This window comes from Aphelocoma coerulescens, chromosome 9 (assembly GCF_041296385.1).
Source record: "Aphelocoma coerulescens isolate FSJ_1873_10779 chromosome 9, UR_Acoe_1.0, whole genome shotgun sequence".
Taxonomy (NCBI): domain Eukaryota; kingdom Metazoa; phylum Chordata; class Aves; order Passeriformes; family Corvidae; genus Aphelocoma; species Aphelocoma coerulescens.
In genome coordinates, this window is record NC_091023.1 from 8,224,266 (window position 1) to 8,235,052 (window position 10,787).

Genomic DNA, 10,787 nt, shown 5'->3' on the forward strand with positions numbered 1-10,787 from the left:
AAACTTAGCAGATCTTGTACTCTAAATTAGTAATCAACTAATGTTGCTACTTTGAATGTACAAATCATTCTCAATAGATTAAAAACCTCTCTTGTTCAGTTGTGGACATTAACAGCTGTCTTATCTCTGGTGCCCTTCTGTGAGCAGATCCCCAGCCAGAGGTTCATGCTAATTAGGAAAGGGTATTGTGTGTGTGTGTGTATTAGTTTCAACTTTGTGTTTAAACCCCCTAGATTTCTTAATGTTGATGTCAAAAAAAGGCTTTCTTTTAGCCTAACCTCTTGAAACTACTTATCCTAATATTTATCCTCATGTTATATTGCAGACAATCCCATTCCGTTAGCAAGTAATTAATGTGAGGCCATGTCACCAAACCCTGAGGCCTGTCACTGTTGCAACTGAGTGTTAATTTAAAGCATGTTTTACTCCTCAAATTATCTTTTTTGAAGAGAGTCTCTCTGCCACAGTTGTGTATTGCTTTGTTTTCAAAGTAATCATCTACAGTCCAGATTTCCTTTGGGAGGGAAAAACAAACAAACAAAAATGAAAAGCCAAAATAAAGAGTTGGAGCCAAACCCTTTCAAATTAATGAATTAAAGACTTCAGACTTTTGTATTGTTACCCGATGTTGAAGCATTAAACTGCCTCCCATAGTTTCCTTTCCTCCTTTGTTAGTTAAAGCCTCTTTTTTCTTCTTTATGATCAGTTTTTACAAGTGTGATTTTTTCATCTTCATCAGAAATAATATGTTAAAGTTATTAAGCCAGCAAGGGTTGAATAGATTTTTGGGTTTTTTTCACCTCCCAGCCCAGTATCAAAAAAAGGCACTGAGCATGAGATCATGGCCTTTTAAGGCAAGAGTAATCTTTTTTCCAGTTCTAACAAATTTCAGACACTTTTGAACAGAAGAGATCACGTTTCTGTGCTGTAGGTGGATGGCTCCAGCATTATTCATATGATTCTTTGTATATGTCTGTAGCAGCCCTTTAACAAGAGCAGTGAGCCAGCTCTGAAATACAATAGCACTCAGGGCCACCCTTTTATGTTTGTTTACTCATTTTTATGAGCCTTCCCCAGTTATTTGATTCACAGAGCTGAAGCATGCCAGAAGACAGCTCAAGAAATTCATCGGCCTTTTTTTCAGAGAGTCCTGCTCTGTTGACCTCTCTGTACCAGGATACTGGAGCTTTCTCATGGAACTCAAAACTTTTATTTTTTTACCACACAGCTGGTTAACAACTTATCTGGTCTGCTGTCTATAGCAGTCCATCTCTTGATTTTTAGTACATCTTCCCTGGCATGGAGTCTCCACTGCTGAAGGTCTGTTCCAGAGCAAGATAAATCTGTAAACAACAGCTAGATGGAAGAAATTTAATTTATCACTTAAAGATTTTGCCAGTGAAGGTCACATGGGGGCCAGTGGGTATCAAAGCTAATTTTGCTGCTCATAGAAAAAAGATTTTACAGGAGATAAATTAACCATTGGACCATTTTTTCTGTTACTTTATTTCATTGCAGTAGTGATTTTGAAGAGCCAAATAGAAATAAAAGTTGTAAACCATACTAATTTTAAACCAGCTGTAATCTTATTGCAGCAATGATTTATATAAAGTTTTCTCCCTTTCATTATGGAAAATAGACAGGTGTAACATGATCTAGCTGAAATAACCTTAGATTTGAACCCACTTGTATAGAGCTTCAGTTAGAAATTGATGTATAAATCACTACTCTCTGTGACCATGTGCCCAGTAAACTGAGGGCTGACTCAGTCTTTTGAGCATTTAAAAACTAAGCCAAAAGGTCTTTGGGTCTAGAACCTTCCTTTTATTCCTGTGTGTATAGTTGCATGAATAAAGGGATTGAATCATCCAGGTGCTACTGTATTAGAAGTAATTAATACTTAGAGGGTAAATATGGTTTTTCCTCCCATAAATTGATTTAATTTTCCTCTCCTGATTGCCTGGAGTGGCTTACTTCAGCAATCTTGCAGAATTTGCTATGGTTTTGATTTATTGTACAGCATCCTTCTACACTTTTAATCCTTACAGCTTTCACACATATGGAATTAGTTACCGATTTAATGGCCTGTTGATATCAGTGCAAATATTTAATTTCTGACATCTTTAAAAGAAAAGAGATCAGAGTTTCAGGTATTTTCCTACTTCTAATTCTCATTTAGATGTATTTTCTACTGCAAAGGTAACTTTTGAACTTAAAATATGACTGATATCTGAAATGCAGCCGATGATAAATACGTGTATTGTAAACATACTGAATGTCTCTACAAATCAGGGATAAACGTTTTACACTCATTTGCAAGACCCTAAAATGTGCCTGTGCATTGAATGATTGCTTACTGGCAGTTTTTTTTTTCTTCTTTTGAGGACCCCTAAATACAGTCCTGCTGTAGCAATGGCCTAATGGTTTATCTGCCAATGATCGTGGCCTCTTCTAGAGCAGAGCCACTTTTTATGATTTCATATATACATATGTACAAATATATTAAATACTTTTAAAGGAAAGGGATGACAGGTTTGGAAAGCCAGCCCCTGGGAAGTTTTACGTATCATGATTTCTGAGGGACTGAATAAAAGGAGAAGGGTTTCCTTCTTAGCCATGTAAAAAATGGTTTATATTCATCACACTGAGCAAGTAAAAGTATTAGATTTTTGCTCCTTCTCTGTATGTCTTTTGGGGATTTTTGTAAAGAACTTATCTGGTAGTTCCTGTCAATTTTTTCCTTGAAAAATCATTTTTATTAAGGAGAGAGGGTTGTGTGTTTGATCCATAGCTATATCAAAGAAAATTCATGAGAAAAGGGTTTCAAACATTTTTTGAAGTTTTTTGGGTTACTCTTTTCTTTAGTATAATAGTATTTGTAATAGCATGTGACTTCATAAACAAAACTAATTTTATTTTATGGGGTTTTGTTTTTGTTTTTTTTTAATTGCTCTCTTCTGACGTGAAAATCAGTTTTTGACCAAATATTTACTGTCCAGAGAAAATGGTCATGGCTCCTCCACGTTTAAATTGGAGTAGTACACACAGGGCAGCATTCTCTAGTAAACTGTGTGGATATTCAAAATAGCTTCTATAGAGCAAGCTGCTAAAATGTAGCCAACCTCTTGAGGGCTTGCACTGTTTTCTTGGAGGAACACTTACAGGTTTTGGCTAATATTGACAAGTTTGAAATAAGTAGATATGGATTCTGATGGCACGTCATATAAAGGACATAATTATTAATGTAAAAATTTTGTGTTAGTAGAATAATAACTGCTGTGGAAATTAGGGCTGACAGCTACTTCTTTATCAATGAGGTTCAGAGAAATTTTATTTAGGCAGGCACCAAGATAGATGTGGACAGGAGTCCCCCTAAGCTTCCATCCTTGCCAAATACAGTCTAGCACTGAAGTTATATAATACATGCAAAAGTTATTCTGGCAATATTCATTTAAATATTTCAGAAAACACCATCACTTCTGCATTGATTTCTCTCTAAAATTTTCTTTAATCAAGAAGATTGTCTACCAGTTTCACTATTAAAACATTAAAACAGGGCTGTCCACAATATTATTTGCCATGCTTTCACCCTTGGCTTGTGTCTCTGAATTTCAAGGAGGAAAGCAGTCTTCACTGTCCTAACAGTTCTGATTCAGTTCCTGGGTGATATTTGCAAGAGATAACTAAATATATGGTGGGAATTTGAAGGGTGTCAAAATAAATAATTCCTCTTAGTATACAAGGCCAAATTTTCACATAAGTGTGCAATGATCCTAGATTTCATGGAGACTTTGAAAAAATACCCTCAGAGCTGCTACTCCAAGGGTTCAAACTCAGTATGGAGCATAGATTATTCAATCAAGGAAATTGAAAAAGACTAATTTGATGCCTATCTTTGAAATGTGAAAAGGGAGAAAATTCATGGGAATTTTAGAGTGTTCAGCTTAATTGCCAGTTCTCGAAACACACCAAAACTAATTACCAAACAGAATGTTATGTCAAAATTAGATTGAATTTAAGATTGCCAAATCGTTTCTGCAGGTATCATGCCTTGTATATAAGAAAGAAAAAGGTGTAATTTATCTTGTAATTGGTGAATTCTGGTCTCTTGTGATGCTATCTGAAAAAAAACAGAGAACCAGCATCTTGACAGGTATAGAATCAAAGTAAAATTGGCTAAATAACTATTTTCTATATGGCAATTATTGGTGCTTAATTGTCACAGTACTAATGGGGTTTTCATCACATTTTGTCTTATTTTCTGGATCCATTTATTTATTTATTTTTTAATTTTTTCATTGAAAATTGAGTATTGACTTATGAAATTGGTAGATTAGTTGATACTTTGGGAAAAAGCACTCCAGTTATCCAAGGCGTACTTTGAAGATCCCAGTAAGTTTCTATGTGATCTTAATCAAAATGAGACAACTATGGGAAGGCAGTGACAGAAATGCAGTGTGTCCTGCTCTGTGAAATATGGTAAGGACTAACATGGCCTATAGAAATCTCTGTACTTCTGTGTCCCTGGGTCCTCATATTCAGCTTGGCTGACAAACTGAGACATTAGATCTTTGGAGTCATCTGGAAATGGCTGAAATGTCCTGTTTGCTCCAAAGTCCTGATGTAGGCAGAAGCAGTGAGCAATGACCAGGCCATATTTTCCTTGTGGAGAAGGGCACATGCTTCTAAATAAAGGTGGAAAAATCTCTGCTTATATGCTGAAAAACACTGTGTGTTTTGTACAATGCTGTTTTTCACTGAGCTCTAGTTGGTTTTGGTTTTGGTTTGGAATGTAGATTATTCTCCCTTGTTAGTTCCCAAATAGCCCACAGGTGGTAAAATTAGAAGTGTCCAACAAGCAAGAAAGCATACTGTAATTAAAAGCTGTTCCCTCTCCCTTTCCTCTACAGATTTCAGTAAGAAAAATGTTAAGAATAAACTCTTAAACAAAACTGATTTTTTATGAGGTTTTCCATCTCTAAAGGTACAAAAATCTTAATTTGCCACTGACAGTCATAGTCAAAGCAGCTGGTCCTAATTGAAGAAAATCTCTCCTGATATTTTCTTCTCGAAGTCAGACAAAACCAAATGCTGAATATGCCCACCTCTGAAACTTCATAGGTTTAGAGCTGAATCAGGCTGCCAACTTTGCATCTGGTCCATATCAATATAAGAAACCAAGCAAAAAGAAAGAAAAATCAAGGCAGTTTTAGAAGTAATGTGTACATGAAACCTCATTTCATTCATACTCTGAAGGTTATGCATTCCTCCCTATTCCAAGAGCCTAAGATTGTGCAGCTTGCTCTCTGAGAAGTTGCTGTGAGCACTCTTAATCTTCAGGCTTTGGGGGCAGGTAATTTTGCCGTGACAGGTAAATGTCTCTGGATCATATCCTTCAAGGGGCTGTCCTGATGGAATGCTTTCGAGGACTTCTGCATGATTTGATGGGTTTGCATTATCTTGGCATCTGCTGGTGCCTGCAGCTGTGGAGGTGCCTGTGGGTCCTGCATCCCAGGTCCCTGGCAGCAAAGTGGCAGCAGAGTCTGGTCAATGTTTGCTAAACCCACACTTGATTAAAGCGAGCTGGATTTCCATAGGCTGAATGCGATCCTGCTTTACTCTGCTGATACCATGATGATTTTTTGCCTTTTCTTTCATACATTTTTACTACTTCTGTATTATTAATGCTTTTTGACTACATTCTTGGACTTGTTTGTTAAGCTAGGAGACCAAACATTTTAGAAGCTTCGTAGTTAGGGATCAGTGTGCCCCAGACCCCAAGGTCCTCTCCAGAACACACTTTTTAAACTAAGATAGAACCATCCAGGGGAAGGTTCCTTGGGGAGGGGGGCTCATTCGAATCTCTCATTGGGGAATTTTGGATAGATATGCTAATTAGTAAGACCTATAATGTAATACCAGATCTTTTGGGGGAGTGCATTGCGATGGGCATTGAGGTGCATTTGACCTGAACGTAGTGCACCTAAAGGTCCTTAAAATAAATACCAAGGTAAAACCCCTTTTTCCTTTCTAACCGTGTATGACTCTTGATTTTAAGACCAGGAAAAGGCATCATGCCTGTGCTTGGTGCACACCAAGCACAGCAGAACCCAGCTAGGGGGAAATATGGGCTATGAGAAGGATTGGCGGGGGGGAGACAGGCTGTAATAAATCCCTGACTACCATTTCTACAAGTCCTTGCTTGCAGATGCAGTAAAATTGAAGAGCTCATCCATAAATGAGCAACTAGAAGCAAAACCAACATAAACATTCCTGCACAACTAATCAATAAACTCGTATGTCTTCATTAGCAAGGTGGCATTTTGTGTTATTGATATTAAAGATCTACTTTCTGTGTTGGGTCTCACTGCAATTGTTATTGATGAATAAAACCCCCATGGGCTGAAATTGTTGTCTTTTAAAAACTATAATTTTGATTGGATGGCTTTATTTTCCTTGCATTGCTTCTCACCACATCTCCTATTAAGCCAATAGTGTTGAGAATGTATCAGTTCACAAGTCTCAGTTGTGACTCACACTGGACACTGCGTGGATGAGACAGTAGCAGAATGCTGAAGCTATATTGGGATATGTGTTTCACTTAAGGCTATTTTAAAAATGGATTTTGATTTGTGTCATTCCTACTTTAAATATGACTTGTTCAATAACACGTTCAGTAGTAATTAGATAATTTAATGTCTACTGACAGGTCTTTTGTGACTGAGACCCAATTTTAGCTCTGCATACCAAGGAGCTTGCCAAGGAAAAGTAACCCTTTTACTTAGTAAGGAAGGATAATGGGTAACTTCTGGAATTAAGTGAAAAATTGAATCCAGCTTCCTGTGTGCACTTTAGGTCCCACACTGGGATTACAGAACTAGCTCTGAACTGCTTGGCTGCTGACAATAAAGATTTTATGTGTGTCATGTTGAATTTTCAAAAAAGTTCTCGAATCAAAAGGTCAGTTTTACATTGAGTCCGGCTGTTTGCTTAGGAATTTAAGTGCTTTGCACTGGCTTGTCTTCGCTGTACCACTCAGGTTTAATTAGTCATTTTGGAGCAAAAATTGCTAATATTCCAGTTTAAGGAAAGGAGAGAAAGAAAATAAGGTCATATGCAAACAGAATTTAAAAGTGTTAGCCTACTTTCCATCATTAAGAATTTATTCACTGAAGAGCTCTTATTGGCCAAGTTCTTGCTTGCCAATGACTTCACTACAAGAGAAATTTTATAAACACAGGAATAATTTCATTTAGTTGTATTACTATGTATTAATATCTATCCATACATCTATGTATATTTGATCGATGCGGAGTTGGTATCCTTAGCAATGAAGGTGCTTCTGCCCTTGGAATGAGACAGCAAATAAAAGTAAATACGCTTTTTCATGTATTCAACATTTTAAAATATTTATAGGCTGTCTTCTGTGGCACATAACCTATTACAGTATAGGTCATCTTCTCTGTGGAGTGTTTCATCCTGAGAACTGCCTGACTGTGCCATGTAATCACTGGGAGCAGACACGTGAGGCCCCTGCTAAAAGGAAATGCCATCATTTCTAATCTGTGAGTAGAAATGGATCATGCAAGTCTTAAGACCTGTGTGAATATCCACTCCAAAAAGTTTTAAAAGTCTGTATTAAAAGCTTCTTCATTTTAACACAGCATTCTCCCACAGAGACTTTCTGCAATGGTTCATTAATCAAGAAAAGCTTCATCAATCAAGATATAGTCTGAATTTTAGAAAGCATATTTAAATTAAATACTCAGTCCTGACAGAAAGTATTTTCTAATGTATTTAGCTAGAACTGTGTGAAACTCTCAGTCAAGAAGTCATCTGATCTTCATTCAGCCTTCTAACAGGATGTCTAACTTTGATTTTTATGTTCTTTTGGTGTGAGACAGATTTAAAGTGTTTTTATTTGTAAATGATTTTTTTATATATATATATAAAACTCCTGTGTGTACTGATTGGAGAATTTTTTCTTTGAAATTCTGCTGTCTGAATTCCACAAGAAAATAACCAGGAAGCCCTGTGATGTGATATTGTAACCAGACTCTCACTTAACTACTCATTTGTCTTTTAACTTGGTCGTGGGAATGGTAATTTACTAACCTAATTCAATGCATTTTGTTGCCTTTAGAGATCAATGCTGCTCCAAGCAAAGTCAATAACAAAACTTAATTGATTTTCCTGGGACCAGGTCAGCCCCTTTACACATGAGTGAGACCTTATAGCATCATAATTTTTCTGGACAATTGCTGAAATATTAACCTATGTGTTTGTCCTAGCACAGACCCTGATACCCTGTGTAAAAGGAAGTTCAGAAGGCAGCTGACTTCTCCAAAGAGCTGTGGCAGGTCAAAAACACAGCCAGGATTTCCAATCTACTGAACCACAGCGCATAGCGAGGCTCCACTCTGAACATGCGGCATGGAGAGGTAGATTATCAATACGTTATTAATAGACTTGATAATTATTCCTTTCCACTACTTAAATGACTATTTTTTCTTTCCCAGGTATAGATAAGGACTCAAGTTTTCAGAAGAAATCAAATCTGTTATAAACCAAGTATTTTTGGGAGGCAGTGTAATTTAGTACAAGAACCACCACCCTTTTTGCCAAGAAGTAGGAATTATTGTACTGTCTGTGTTGTTGAATGCACTGTACATCCAGGGTCTTGCTGGACTCAATGTGATAAAGAAATGAGGGTTTGTTTAAGGCATCTGTGCCATGACCTCCTGGTATTCAGCTCTAGATCAGTGGTAGGATTTGACAATAGCAACAACTGTTCTAAACCCCATCTATTTTGTCCCTAAAAGCATTTGGGAGCCTTTAATCTTTAGACAGAAGGTCATAGGTAGAGATTCACAGGAGTCAATAAGGAAACTGCTGGAGGATGCTAGGAGAAATTCAAACAGATGAAGGTATATGGCAGATAGCTTAAGGTAACAGGAGATACCTGTTATCCCAACATAGAGCACCAAAGATGAAAAGAACTACCAGTAAAACGTATTTTCAGATGGTCTCTATCTCTGAGATTGAGGGGAAAATCTGAATGTAGTAATTAAAAACTTGAAACAAAGAGTATGCAAAATACAGAGAAATGCAAGTCTGGGGGCTGAGTCAATGGGAATGTAGACAGAATAAGATTTGCCTACTGCCTGGCAGCTTTTCTCTGAACTGCCTCAGCTCTGTTTAGGTGTCTGGGAAATGATTCCTAAGAAATTTTGAGGCTTCAGAGCAGGGTCTTACAGAATGAGCAGCAAAACACAACCTCTGCATCTACAAACAAGCCTAGGTTTGATAAGCTATAAGCACTGTAGCCCCCAAAGGTCTCTTATATTGTTTCAGTTTAATTAGGCTATTAAAGGAAAACAAACCAGTTCTTGACATTTTGGAATGTGCAGTGTTCTGTGGTTTTTTGTGTGAAGCAAGTTCATATCTTCACCCTGTCTTCATCGATTTTTGTGTGTGAAGGTAAAGTGTTTGAAATTATGCTTTGTTTTATACAAATCAGTTGAGCCCAGTAAAATGTTTCTCCTAAATACCATTCTAAATACAAAGGCCTTGCTGAAGTACAGCTGAATATTTTGAGAACCAATTTATTAAGAGCAGAACCAGTAATTTTTTTACTGGGGAATCCTACAGCTTTATCGCATTGTTCTATGTTAAAGTAATGATGCATCAAGTTCCCCATTAGTTGGTGAGGAAGAAACCCTCAGGGCAATTGAAAGGAAACAACTTAATGTATAGAGTACCTGGCAAAAAATTACAAGGCTAGACAAGAAGAATGTGGCTACGCTGGAGGTCTGTAACCGCAGTCTCCAGGAGCCCGGAGCCCTGGCCATACCACAGCAGTTCTTATGGACACTTCCTTGCTGGGGAAAAAAGATTTGTAAATTTATATTTGAAAACCTCTGCACAAGACAGCTTTGTCAATGTATTTCAGCATGGGATATTGAAATAAATAATGAAATTCTCAATTAAACTTTGATGTGTGAACCCCTTGTTTCATAATAATTAAATAAAGAAGTTGTTTAACAAGCAGGTTGGTTGGGAATAAATAAATAAATAAATGTCAGGAGGTATTCTGGAAAGATTTCTGTACATTGAAACCGTCAGATTTTGCAAAACTAGTTATGTACCTGAATATCAAAGTTTGTTCAACAAACATTTTTGTAAAGACTTTTAATAGGTCTTTCTGTTGGTTTATATTTGCTCCCCTAAGAAATGGAGGTAAGTTTTCACAAGCCAGATTTTGACTGTAACGATTAAACTTATTTTTTTGTTGTTGTAAATAAATAGATTGCTTTATGTGTGTATCAGAGAACAAGTTCCAATGAAATTATATAATATCTTTTTCTTAGGTTTTATGCCTAAAACATAATTAGAAAATGTGTCTACTAATTATGGATTATAATAGATTGAATATTGAATATTGAATAAATTGAATATTGCTGGAATTTACTTGTGAAATTTCAAATTTGTCAGATTTTTAAAGAGCAAATTTGTGCTGCTAATTGATTATATGAGTTATTTTACTTGTGTCAGTGGGCAGAGGAATGGAGAGAAATGGGACATTATATGAAGAAACATAGCACAAGAATACAGATACTTTCTACACTGAAATCATAGAGCAACACATAGAACATAAATAAAAAGAATGAAAGAAAAAGTAAGTTTGAGTACCCTGATGCTTTACATCCTGTACAGGTCAAAACTGGGTTCAGGTCTTTTCTGTGGGGTTCCCAAAAATTATGATACTTTGCATGAGGTGGCATTAC

General features: G+C 36.6%; 1 long non-coding RNA gene across 10 annotated transcripts in view; it reads left to right on the forward strand.

The window, feature by feature from the left end:
* Positions 1 to 10,397, forward strand: part of LOC138114718 (uncharacterized) — a 216,402-nt gene extending 206,005 nt beyond the window's left edge. For 5 of the 10 annotated variants that reach the window (XR_011152755.1, XR_011152751.1, XR_011152760.1 and 2 more), the window contains 2 exons: positions 8,297 to 8,441; positions 8,520 to 10,397. This is a non-coding gene — a long non-coding RNA (uncharacterized lncRNA). Of the gene's footprint in view, positions 1 to 8,143; positions 8,204 to 8,291; positions 8,442 to 8,519 lie in introns of all 10 variants that reach the window. The other 5 variants (XR_011152754.1, XR_011152757.1, XR_011152752.1 and 2 more) reach the window with 3 other exon arrangements.
* The last annotated feature ends 390 nt before the right edge of the window (positions 10,398 to 10,787 follow it).